At 35.8% G+C, this 13803-nt stretch overlaps 1 long non-coding RNA gene across 2 annotated transcripts; it reads right to left on the bottom strand.

Moving 5' to 3' along the window:
• Nucleotides 1-5320: 5320 nt before the first annotated feature.
• On the bottom strand, nucleotides 5321-11852 carry LOC128653987 (uncharacterized). 2 transcript variants are annotated; one of them, XR_008401414.1, is made up of 3 exons: nucleotides 10803-11852; nucleotides 8516-8602; nucleotides 5321-6274 (listed from the first exon to the last, which is right to left on the bottom strand). It is a non-coding gene; the product is annotated as an uncharacterized LOC128653987 (long non-coding RNA). The 2 variants fall into 2 exon arrangements; XR_008401412.1 differs by lacking the exon at nucleotides 5321-6274 and having other exon boundaries at nucleotides 8432-8602.
• Nucleotides 11853-13803: the final 1951 nt, after the last annotated feature.

Genomic DNA, 13803 nt, shown 5'->3' with positions numbered 1-13803 from the left:
GAAACACTGTGACATGGGACACTATGGTTCATAATCCCTTTTTTGACATTTCTATTGTGTTCACCCCATCTTTTTTTCAGGGGTCTTGAGGACCTTCCTACATACTGAAGGCCGCATTTACACTCAAGGAGATAGACCACAAAGCAGGAATCACATGTAAAACGAGAATTTATCTCAAATTCTTCCTTTATGGAGAAAGATTTAAATTTCAAAATATCACCTGTAGTGAAAGTACAAAGGCCACAATTGGGTCGATTACATCTATAGAAACCCTTTTTACCTATAGGCCAATGATCCCTTTTAAATTTTGAAGTGTTCCCTTTCTTGTATTTGTTCATTACCACATTACTAGGGGCTAATTTGTTCTTAAGAGTAGGCGCTCTCTTAAATGTACAAGAGGGAAATTCATCTAAAAGATTTTTCAAGATAGAATCGTTTCGCAATATGTACCAATGTCTATGAATTATCTGTTTTATTTTATCATGATTAGTAGTGAACTTAGCTTTGGTAGTTCCAGCACTAGACAGCGATTTTCCTGAAGTATCTTCTGACTCAGATGCAACGTGAGACATCTTGCAATATGTAAGAGAAAAAACAACATATAAAGCAAAATTGATCAAATTCCTTAAATGACAGTTTCAGGAATGGGAAAAAATGCCAATAAACAAGCTTCTAGTAACCAGAAGCAAAGAAAAAAATCAGATTGAAATAATGTGGAGACAAAAGCGACGCCCATATTATTGTTTGGCGCCTAAATGCTTTTTGGCGCCAAAAATGACGCCACATCCGGAACGCCGACATTTTTTGGCGCAAAAGGACGTAAAAAAAATGACGCAACTTCCGTCGACACGTATGACGCCGGAAACAGAAAAGATTTTTTGCGCCAAAAAAATCCGCGCCAAGAATGACGCAATAAAATTAAGCATTTTCAGCCCCCGCGAGCCTAACAGCCCACAGGGAAAAAAGTCAAATTTTTAAGGTAAGAAAAAATGATTGATTCAAACGCATTATCCCAAATATGAAACTGACTGTCTGAAAATAAGGAATGTTGAACATTCTGAGTCAAGGCAAATAAATGTTTGAATACATATATTTAGAACTTTATAAATAAAGTGCCCAACCATAGCTTAGAGTGTCACAGAAAATAAGATTTACTTACCCCAGGACACTCATCTACACGTTTGTAGAAAGCCAAACCAGTACTGAAACGAAAATCAGCAGAGGTAATGGTATATAAATAAGAGTATATCGTCGATCTGAAAAGGGAGGTAAGAGATGAATCTCTACGACCGATAACAGAGAACCTATGAAATAGACCCCGTAGAAGGAGATCACTGCATTCAAATAGGCAATACTCTCCTCACATCCCTCTGACATTCACTGCACGCTGAGAGGAAAACCGGGCTCCAACTTGCTGCGGAGCGCATATCAACGTAGAATCTAGCACAAACTTACTTCACCACCTCCATAGGAGGCAAAGTTTGTAAAACTGAATTGTGGGTGTGGTGAGGGGTGTATTTGTAGGCATTTTGAGGTTTGGGAAACTTTGCCCCTCCTGGTAGGAATGTATATCCCATACGTCACTAGCTCATGGACTCTTGCTAATTACATGAAAGAAACACTGTGACGTGGGACACTATGGTTCATAATCCCTTTTTTGACATTTCTATTGTGTTCACCCCATCTTTTTTTCAGGGGTCTTGAGGACCTTCCTACATACTGAAGGCCGCATTTACACTCAAGGAGATAGACCACAAAGCAGGAATCACATGTAAAACGAGAATTTATCTCAAATTCTTCCTTTATGGAGAAAGATTTAAATTTCAAAATATCACCTGTAGTGAAAGTACAAAGGCCACAATTGGGTCGATTACATCTATAGAAACCCTTTTTACCTATAGGCCAATGATCCCTTTTAAATTTTGAAGTGTTCCCTTTCTTGTATTTGTTCATTACCACATTACTAGGGGCTAATTTGTTCTTAAGAGTAGGCGCTCTCTTAAATGTACAAGAGGGAAATTCATCTAAAAGATTTTTCAAGATAGAATCGTTTCGCAATATGTACCAATGTCTATGAATTATCTGTTTTATTTTATCATGATTAGTAGTGAACTTAGCTTTGGTAGTTCCAGCACTAGACAGCGATTTTCCTGAAGTATCTTCTGACTCAGATGCAACGTGAGACATCTTGCAATATGTAAGAGAAAAAACAACATATAAAGCAAAATTGATCAAATTCCTTAAATGACAGTTTCAGGAATGGGAAAAAATGCCAATAAACAAGCTTCTAGTAACCAGAAGCAAAGAAAAAAATCAGATTGAAATAATGTGGAGACAAAAGCGACGCCCATATTATTGTTTGGCGCCTAAATGCTTTTTGGCGCCAAAAATGACGCCACATCCGGAACGCCGAAATTTTTTGGCGCAAAAGGACGTAAAAAAAATGACGCAACTTCCGTCGACACGTATGACGCCGGAAACAGAAAAGATTTTTTGCGCCAAAAAAATCCGCGCCAAGAATGACGCAATAAAATTAAGCATTTTCAGCCCCCGCGAGCCTAACAGCCCACAGGGAAAAAAGTCAAATTTTTAAGGTAAGAAAAAATGATTGATTCAAACGCATTATCCCAAATATGAAACTGACTGTCTGAAAATAAGGAATGTTGAACATTCTGAGTCAAGGCAAATAAATGTTTGAATACATATATTTAGAACTTTATAAATAAAGTGCCCAACCATAGCTTAGAGTGTCACAGAAAATAAGATTTACTTACCCCAGGACACTCATCTACACGTTTGTAGAAAGCCAAACCAGTACTGAAACGAAAATCAGCAGAGGTAATGGTATATAAATAAGAGTATATCGTCGATCTGAAAAGGGAGGTAAGAGATGAATCTCTACGACCGATAACAGAGAACCTATGAAATAGACCCCGTAGAAGGAGATCACTGCATTCAAATAGGCAATACTCTCCTCACATCCCTCTGACATTCACTGCACGCTGAGAGGAAAACCGGGCTCCAACTTGCTGCGGAGCGCATATCAACGTAGAATCTAGCACAAACTTACTTCACCACCTCCATAGGAGGCAAAGTTTGTAAAACTGAATTGTGGGTGTGGTGAGGGGTGTATTTGTAGGCATTTTGAGGTTTGGGAAACTTTGCCCCTCCTGGTAGGAATGTATATCCCATACGTCACTAGCTCATGGACTCTTGCTAATTACATGAAAGAAACACTGTGACGTGGGACACTATGGTTCATAATCCCTTTTTTGACATTTCTATTGTGTTCACCCCATCTTTTTTTCAGGGGTCTTGAGGACCTTCCTACATACTGAAGGCCGCATTTACACTCAAGGAGATAGACCACAAAGCAGGAATCACATGTAAAACGAGAATTTATCTCAAATTCTTCCTTTATGGAGAAAGATTTAAATTTCAAAATATCACCTGTAGTGAAAGTACAAAGGCCACAATTGGGTCGATTACATCTATAGAAACCCTTTTTACCTATAGGCCAATGATCCCTTTTAAATTTTGAAGTGTTCCCTTTCTTGTATTTGTTCATTACCACATTACTAGGGGCTAATTTGTTCTTAAGAGTAGGCGCTCTCTTAAATGTACAAGAGGGAAATTCATCTAAAAGATTTTTCAAGATAGAATCGTTTCGCAATATGTACCAATGTCTATGAATTATCTGTTTTATTTTATCATGATTAGTAGTGAACTTAGTTATAAATCTCAAATTATTAGGTTTATTTCCTACCCTTTCTGAATTTAGATTCTCAGACTTGTCCTTTTCAATGCTATTAAAAAACTCTGATCTATCTTTATTTCTAGCCTTTAGAAAGCCTTCTTCCATTAATTTAGTTGGATATTCTTTCTCTAGAAACCTAGATCTTAAAATATTTGCCTGCTCATCATATAAGTTGATGGTGGTACAATTTCTATGGACTCTGGAAAATTGATTATACGGTATATTATTTTTCCATGCTTTGTAATGGTTGCTTCTAAAGTTAAGATAACTGTTAGTATCAACCGACTTAAAGTCTTAGTGATGATACATCCATTGCTATCCCAACTTAGTACCAAATCCAAGAACTCTATACTCTCACTATTGTTTAGAAGTAAAACTTGGACCCATGTCGTTGTTGTTAAGTGACTTGACAAATTCCTGTACTGTTTCCTCAGAACCACTCCATATGAATAGCAAATCATCAATGAAACGGCCATAGAACACCAGGTCCACCCCCAGTGTGGAGTTGTAGATATATTTTTCTTCAAACAACCCCACAAAAAGTTCAAAAAGATTATGTCTATTTGAAGGACAAAATGATAGTCCTCTATTAAGTACACAAATTTCCTCATTTGTGAGAGCATGACTTGACAAGTTAAAAATGCCGTCCCTCATTCTCTTAAGTTTTTCCTTTTTGGTTGATTTGGCTCTGCCTCTGCAGCCACGTTTGCATAGCTTCTCTTTTTTGGGGTGGAGGGGGGTATAAACTCTTCCCGCAAGGGGGCTCTGTCTAGTTGTTTCAAGTGAATCGGTACACGTTTCTGATTTGACATATAGTGGTTCTGATGTCTGTTCACCTGAAAAACCTGCGGTTTCTCAGACCTCTGATTGTCCCCTAAATTGTCAAACCTAAGGTCTTGATGGTGATGGGGCCCGACTTGCTGGTTTGTAACCATCAGAGTCCCTATGTTTATCATTATGATAACTAAAATCCTGATCTCTAAAATTAGACCGGAACCTAGGAGAATCAGATCTTCCCTTAAAACCCCTATTTTCAAAATTACCAGAATGATTGTGCATCCTATTCCTCCTAGGGGTATAAGTTTCCCTCGAAGGACCTGGATACTGACTCCCTGTTCTAAGTTCATATTCATTGTTGTAATTGGATCTCCCCTTGTATATACTATTCTTCTTTTTATCCTTAGGTTTTTTATATTGTACATCTACCCATTTGGGAGAATCAATTAAACTAGATTCCCCACGAACTTCCTGTAGGGAGATTACTTCTACTGGTGAAATCTCCATATCACCATTGATATCATTATTGGGAGTGTTGTATACACACCCATCCAAATAGTCTTTCTCGTCCCTTGCTAGTTTCTTGATTTTAATTTTAATTAATTTCTTCTGGAAAGAATCAGATTTCTCTGTAACTTCTTTGATCTTATTAGTATATTCAGGATGTTGTTAAATTTAACCAACAATGACTGCAGTTTTTCTATTTCAGTCTCTGCATTGGTTAAAAGACTTCCCCTATATTCTATAAGCAAATCTATCAATTTAAATGAGCAATTGGTGAGTTCATTTTGCCATTTGATTGTCAAGTCTTTATCATGTGTAAAATTACAAATTTTTGACAGTCTAAGTCCTCTAGGTATATGACCTTTGAGTTTATATTTTTTAAAAGTGTCAATGTCCCACCAGTGCCTATGTTCGCATTTCAGTGCATCTTCTAATTTGTGTAAAAGTTGTGTAAAAGATAATTCGTCATCTCCCCTGGATGATTCCTCAAGTGGAGTGTCTAAATTACTTAAAGTGTGACGAAAATTAATCCTTTGTTCTTTACTCTGCATAATGTAATATGAAAGGGATAATATAAATAAGGATGATGTGTAGGATGAAAGTGCTAGTGGCACAAAACAGTCGCTCTCTGAAAAATGCCAAGAAAAACACACAAAGTGAAATATAGTAAAATAACGTCAGATGCGCCTAAAATAAGGTTTATAGTGTATATAACAAATCCCCCATATATAACAAAATCCTAAGTTATAAAGTGATGAATAAAAGTGTTGATGTGAAGTGATAAAATAAACTGGTGGAATGAAATACAAAATTATAAACAAAAACAATATTATAAGATAAAACAATAACCACAGTGCTATAGCTGAAAATTGCAAACCATCAATGCAAAATCAGTCAATCATAAAGTCCACACTAGTATAAGGATGTGAAGAGGTCCCCAGGCAGCAAAACTCCTTCCAAATGTTTGATTGGCCAAACACACGATCTGCAGATATATAAAAATAAGAGAAGAGGCGCCAAATAGTGTGCATCATACGGGTAAAAGGCAGCACACCCCAATATACAGCTTCTACTTACAGGATACTGAGCACTAGATAAGTGCCACAAATGCCTTCTGAACAATTAGCAGCTGTCCAGTAAGCTGATCCAGGCAGTTTGTCCCTCCGGATTGGGGCTGTGTAGGTGAGAGATAAAAGACAAGGGTACCACAATAGTGTATATCAGTGAGTCTGGAAGCTGCACAAACGACAAGGAAATATACTCACAATATATCAGGCACTTGATAAGTGCCACAAATGCCTTCTGGACAATTTTCAGCTGTCCAGCACACTTAGTACTGTCAAGGTATTTGAAATATTATTAAATAATATATAGAAGTATATTTATCTTTATTTAATAAATCTGTGGATGTGCACATGGTCTGTAGAACAAATGATTATTTCTAAGAGATCTCCAACACTCATCATGTAAAATTATGCTGAACACACAGGGGGGGGGGGCAATGGAACATGAGGCCCATACCAAATTTGCTATAATCAACTTACAGTTTGAGACAGGATGAGTCATAAAAGGCAAATTAAGAGGATAGATTGTCAGATAGGTGACACCACACAAAATATATGGAGACGAAATGTCTGAAATACCCTTTTGGAACTGATCAAAATCATAGGGAAACAGCTTTTATGCACAAAGGTGTTAGTTATCCCTAAACATCAAATACACATCTGCACTGCTAGCTAGACAGAAAATATGCTGTTTTAAGACTTTTACAACTACTCGTGGATTGACCCCATGTGGGGCAGTGAAGGCCTTGGGAAACAAAAGACAGATGCTGAGGTGTGACTTTGAAGCTCACGAAAGCAGGCAGCAAATAAACATTTTTTTTTTCTCTCTGTTTAAATGCATGCCCCAGAATGTATTAAATATAGAAATTTGGGAAATTGTCTAATTCTCGATTATTATTACATGGGTATTTGCTAAGCTTGGGAGGTAACTGTTTTAGTCAGTCAAAAATGTTTAATAACCTCTGTAGTGTTTATATTTTTCAGACATATAATCTCAGATCTGCATGAAGAAGGTTCATACATCCTGGGCTTATTAGAAACATAAATATGGCATTATATATATATATATATATATATATATATATATATATATATATATATATATATATATATATATATATATATATATATATATATATATATATATATATATATATATATATATATATATATATATATATATATATGTTTTGAAAACATAAAAGATCTTACTTAGCCTCTGTGTTTTTAAGAATATAAATAAATAATGACACTTATTACTTTATTTCAGATGGAATGCCTGCGTGAGATGAAATAAGTCATATCATATGAATGTGCAATAAATGTTTATAAAGTTTTAAATACATCTTTTAAAATATAGTGAGATGAAGATATGGAAGTTACTTTGAAGTGATATGACTATGAAATATAAATTTTCTGTTAGGCTAAATGAAATATAAATTATTTTAATATAATGTTAGATGTATTTGATGTTTCATATCAAAATGATCAGAAAATTCATTAAGATATAACTTATCCAAAACAAATATTATGAATAATTGCTATAAAAAGTTATGGTCTGATTAAATAATCATTTTATAAAAGTAATTAAGTTGTTTAAAAATGTTTAGAATTTTTAAAGGTGAATTTGTTCTGTTTGTAATGCTGCCACCCGGTGTTGCCATGAGAGAACTACAGCCAGAAAGCCATTTGGCTGTTAAAAATAAGATATTCCAATGACAAGGGACAAGGCTCCGTGGGCGTTTCCAATATTCACCAATGACTGATAAAAATAAAAACGGGGAGGGGTGAGATCAGATGATTTAAACCCCAGCATAGAGACTGAAAGAGGTTGTTGCTGGCCGATTCCTGGAGGAATAATAACTGCTGTGGTTATTATTAAAGCACACACCTACTATTGGACTCCATATGCATTATCCCCAAAATTTTGAATTTCTGAGGTGAAATTGGATCTGTTGCGAAACATTGAAAACTGGATTGCTGTTTATTTGGTAAAGTATAAGAAAAGGGCTGCTAATTACATGTGATATTTTAAAGTCACTGCGGTTTAAGGTACAGTTAAAAGATTTAAAGAAGCAGTGTGTTTTTCAAGTTAATATTTCACAGCCTATATATATTGTTTAAATCTGTATCTGATTTGTTAAGTAATTCATCTGTGCAAGTTCTGATACTGTAAATTTTGTATTAGGATAAATTGCAGTTAAATAGCAGAATATATATTATCCTATTGTTTAAGAGCACAGTTTAGAATTGTATTGCTTGGATGTTTAAAAGATTTGTAAATAAGGTTGGTTTTTAAGATAAGCGTGTATGAATTTTGCATAGCATATTTAGTTGAAATAATTTTTATTGTAAAACATAAAGAAAAGAAATGCATCACACCTTGTACAATTTTTCATTTATACATCATCACCTCTTATGCTTTTTGATAAAAGTCCGTCAGTTGAGATTCTATTATGGTTGATATATTTCAGTAATCAGAGTTCGACATTAGATGGATCTAGCATTTGAACAACAAATCATTGGTTATTTAGTTCAGCATATTCTAACAGTCAGTGTGATTTAGACTTTAATCGTTAATAGCGATATGAATTAGGGAATGCAATAAATCATTAACAGAAGACATGACATTTTCGGCAACCTCCCCATTCCTTTCATATCGCTTTGTTTTAATTTTTTTTTTAAAACTTTCCCCTCTTTCCCTCCCCCCCCTTTACTTCTAACAATAAACATTCAACAATAACTTCCCTCCCCCCTCCTCCACTCAATGCAGAATTAGGTAACTACTTGCTTGTTCGTTCACTTCACCTGTTGCCAATCCGAGGGAAGAGCCCCGTTCTCTCCAAACAGAAATAGGTTTCTACAGTCGATTGTCATCTCGCCTTCCCCCGTCTATTTCCTAGAGCTAAAGTGTTAGTGTGTCTATCTTCTCCTGCTATGTCTGACTAGTATCCGCTCAAAATCCAATAGTTCCAGACTTTTAAAAATTGTTCGTGATTGGCTTGTATAAATGAGGCTGATTCAGATAGCTTATATATTGTCTTAATTTTCCCCATTACCTCTCCCCATGTGGGGATTCCCACTCCCCAGTAACGCGCTACACATATCCTAGTAGCTGTGCATAAAGCGTGTATAAATGTGTTTGTAGCTGAGTTAAAGGGTTTTATACGTTCATTTAATAAAGCTCGAGTCTTTGTCAGGGTAATATTTTCTGAGAGCACGTCACTCAGCAATCTAGATAAGTTAATCCATATCTGCTGTATCTGAGGGCATTCCCACCACATGTGAATATATGTTCCTACTTCCCTGCAGCCTCTATAGCAACTTTTACGTCTGTTTTGAATGTAGTGTGACGTGGTCATCGGAGTTAGATACCACCTAAAAGTGGTCTTAATGCAGTTTTCCTTTAAATCTGCGCTGATCATACCCTTACCTGAGTTATAAAAGATCTCGTCCCATTCTTCCTTAGAGTGTGTTAGATTGGTATCTCGTTCCCACTTCTCCATTAGGAGAGATTTAGACGTGTGCTTAGCTGTCTGTAGTGTTATGTATAGGGTGGAGATTATCTTTTTCTGTCGAGAATCAGTTCTTCAAAGTTTTTCTAGTGTCGTCAAGTTTTGTCTGGGGTGTTGGGGTAAAACCTTAGAGATGGTTGATGTTATTTGTAGGTACAAGAACCAATGTAATTTCTCTGGCAGTATTTTTTCTTGTATTTGTTGATGTGTAGCCAATTTTCCCTTGTGGAGAAAGTCTGCTAGTCTATAGAGCCCCTTATTTGCCCATTTATCGATTAGCCCATGAAAATCTGGGCCCATCAGTGTCCGTAGTGGCCTCATTTTGCATAGCATATTTAAATAGTTTTCAAGCACATATAATATTATTTAATTTCCTTTTATTGCAAATATATTTCAATATGTTCATGGATATTAACTAAATAAATATTAACTAAATAAAAGAATTCAGATATTTATATTAATTGTATGGTCTAGTAGGTGCATGTTGATTAAGGGTTCCTATTTTTAAGGAAAATTATTTTTATTTTATTTTTTTTTCAAAAGCTTTATTATAGATTTCAAAAATATAAACGTTTACATCAATATTATCATAACAGAATTTAACATCAAGATGCTTCATAACACAATGTTTTTTTTCAAAGAGCTTCTTTACATATTTGTTTTACATCATTTCGTCCTGAACTCGCGGCATTGTTTAATGTATCTACAGCTATACTCTCATCTCATTCCTCCCTCACTATTCTGGCTATTACCCTGGTCCCATCGGTGTGTAGCAAGGTGACATTCATATTGTTATAGGTCTGTCTGTTGAATGTATGTTTTTCCCCCTTGCATGTTAGCACTTAATTTCTTTCCTTCTGCGTTTCCTGTAATGTCCAGGTCCCTTACGTGAAGTACAGTTATCTTCCCCTGTCCTCTGTCGGTTCTCGTCTTTGAATGTATGTTGGCCTAGGTGATATCCCAGGGGTGTATTGTGAATGTCTTCGCCTTATGTGGGGGAAGGAGAGTAAAAAGGAGGATCCCTATTTGACTATCAAGGAAGGCGGGGCGGGTCTCTTCGCGAACGTAATGTTAATATTACTTATTTGTATCCCATATTTGTAACATGTTTTCATGGATTTCTACTGTGCCATTTTTAATGTGGTGGTATCTCTCCAACTGCAGCAGCATATCTACTTGTCTTACCCATTCTTGAGGTGTGGGGGATGTGTCAGTCTTCCAGTATCTAGGGATTAATACTTTAGCGCTGCTCAGCATAGTCAGTAGCAATTTTCTCTTTGCTGCGCATTTAATCTGGGGTAAACCTGCGAAAAGTAGTAGCATTTTAGGGTCCCTAGGGATTATAATTTCTAGTGTTTTACGGAAAATTATTATTTTTATTGTGATTATAACCCTGCCCTAAGCTGATATATTATTTGGATAGCACTACTAAGATTTTCATAAATATACTGACATAATAATTGGAGGCACTTTGCATGAGATTTAATAATATTCATCATATTTGATATAATATATTTGTAGTAAATAGAAATTATTATAAAAGAATTTTTTTTTTCATATTTCGATAATATTTTGAAGATATAATTTTTGAAAAGTTGAAATATTAATTTTCATATTTCGAGATTGATATTAATATCTTTATATATTATTAAAGATTAATTTTGAAAAATTAATAAAAATATTAATTTTTCATATTTCAAAATTAATCAAAAATATTAATTTTTCATATTTTCAAAATTAATCAAAATTATTAATTTTTCATATTTCGGAATATTAATTTTTCATATTTCAAAATTAATATTTTTTTTTTTAAATATAAAATTTTTCTCTCTTTTTATTGGCAAAAATTGTATTAGCGTTTTAGTTTAACTAAGTACTAAACCAATACAATAATGTCTGTAGCCAGAAGTGACTCATTTAATTCTATACATAGCGATGTAACTTGTACTATCAGGTAGATATGCTGTTTACCCAGTTAAATCGGTTGAGCGAACAAATCGCTAATATGAGTCAAAAATCTACGGCTCAGCAACCGAACAATACTTTTTTAGGGGTACAGCCAGTGGTCAGCAGTGGACCACAGGCACAGTCATAAATACTGCAGTATCACCTGAAGGGGAGGGGAGAGATCTACAAAATGTAATAATAAATATAAATGATACTAATCATACTCTCTCCCCACAGACCAAAAACGGACAATTTAGCTGTGATGACAGGCAACCCCATCCGGGAAAAATTAACAAACCTCTTCCCTTGCAGCATCCACAGATGCAGTACAAAAGAATCCAGCCGACCCTGTCATAGAGGAAACAGGTAGGTATGAAGCTTCTTCTGCATCAGAAAGCATGGCAAACTCAGGTAACACATGGCGAAGCCCACAAATGTATGATAACGCCAACTTTATGTGTGAAATGGTAGAAACTGCAGGAAGATATTATGTATTAGTTGAGCTGCAAGATTCAGTCTCCAACCCTATCAGGGGATCAATTGACACTGGGTCACAGGCCACTATCTTATCCCACAGGTACTACACACAGCTAAATGAGCTAACACCCCACAAACCTAAAATAAAAGAATTTGACGGTTCTCTAATAGGTGTTGGGGGTGACTCCCTAAAAGTTTACGGTACTGCCTGGTTAAAATTTAAATTGGGGAACAGGGTCATAAGACACCCTGTCATTATAGTGGATCTGCCAACTGATCGTTTAATTATTGGTAGTGATCTCCTGAAGCGATTAAGCACCATAATTGATTGCATAAATAATGTAATTTGGTCACAAGTTAAGAGGCCTATCAATTATGAAAAATCTGGTATATCTCGCACCCGACATAGCTGTCACGTGGTGGAAGAGAAACCAGATGCTGTGGAGATTAATTTCAGGAATAACTCTGTACCTGAAATCACTATTCTACAAATAGATGATCAGACTCCTTTTAGTGGCTCTGATGGTAATACTTTTAAAATTTCGCCTGGAAAGATAGCGAATATTTCCCTAGATGGCGATGTATTAACCATATCACTCCACAAGGGGGATCATAAAATCCCTAAGGGGGGAGGCCACGCTCAATACCTCACAGGGATTGAGAGAGTTAAAGAGGATCTATTTATCCCTATACAAGTACATGACCTTGGTAAAACCAAGTATGCTAAAATAAACTTAAAACAGGAAGCTAGCTATATAAGCGAAGGTTTATTAGCGCAAATAGCTGAACCTAAAGTGATTAAATATCTTTCTCCCCAAGACCACTGTGTCAACGGCCTGGATGACAGGTCTGAAAGCTATAACATCACAGCTAAGTGCTTATTATCTATCTCTATAGATAATAAGTCAGTGAAGCACCTGTTTTTAGTTTTAAATACTCCCCATAATCAGATATACATTGGCAATGATATCTTACATAGATATGCCATACAAATAGATTTGATTAACTCTTGCATCTGGAGCAGGTTAAAGGGGGACCCTGAAGTATTTCAGGATGAAAATGCAGCTATGAAATCAAACCAGCAATTGCCATATGCTGTGAATATGCAGGTATCTAGCGATGTTATAATTATTGCTGGGGCTGATAAATATCTTTTACCCTTACAGATAAAGAGAGGTCAGAAATTGAAAACTTCTGAAACACTGATTTGCCTCTCCCATAGAATACAAAATCTGGGTGTCACAGTAACCTACACTCCTATGGTGAATATTGGAACTGTTCCAATACATATTATTGTACATAACATGACCCCACAGGATATAACATTATCCAAGGGAACTACCATAGGATATGCACTGGAATCAAGTTATTACACTTTTGGATTCCAGAATAATGTAATTGGGCTAATACCTGAAGGATACTTAACTGAAGAACAATTAATACAACAATCCTTTGCATCTATGCCAGAGGGTCTATTTAATATTCAGTCAATTTATCCCTTCAGCTCAGAGGAAGGCATCTGTAAAATTGAAGAAGCCTCTCTAGTGTTTGATCAACCAATCAAACAGCAAGATTACCCCATTGGAGCAATGTAAACTATAATCAAGGGGATCTCACCTCTAGGTTGGAAGAAGCCTATGAAATAGGACAGCCTGAAATCTTTCCAGGATTTCAGCAAATAGTCGAAGAGCAAATATCCTTAGCTAATGGCTGTTCCAGCGATGATGAACGCCAACAGCTGCGAGAACTCCTGAGGGAGTAC

Source organism: Bombina bombina, chromosome 1 (genome assembly GCF_027579735.1).
Source record: "Bombina bombina isolate aBomBom1 chromosome 1, aBomBom1.pri, whole genome shotgun sequence".
In the NCBI taxonomy this organism is placed as follows: domain Eukaryota; kingdom Metazoa; phylum Chordata; class Amphibia; order Anura; family Bombinatoridae; genus Bombina; species Bombina bombina.
This window is presented reverse-complemented; position numbering and strand designations above follow the sequence as displayed.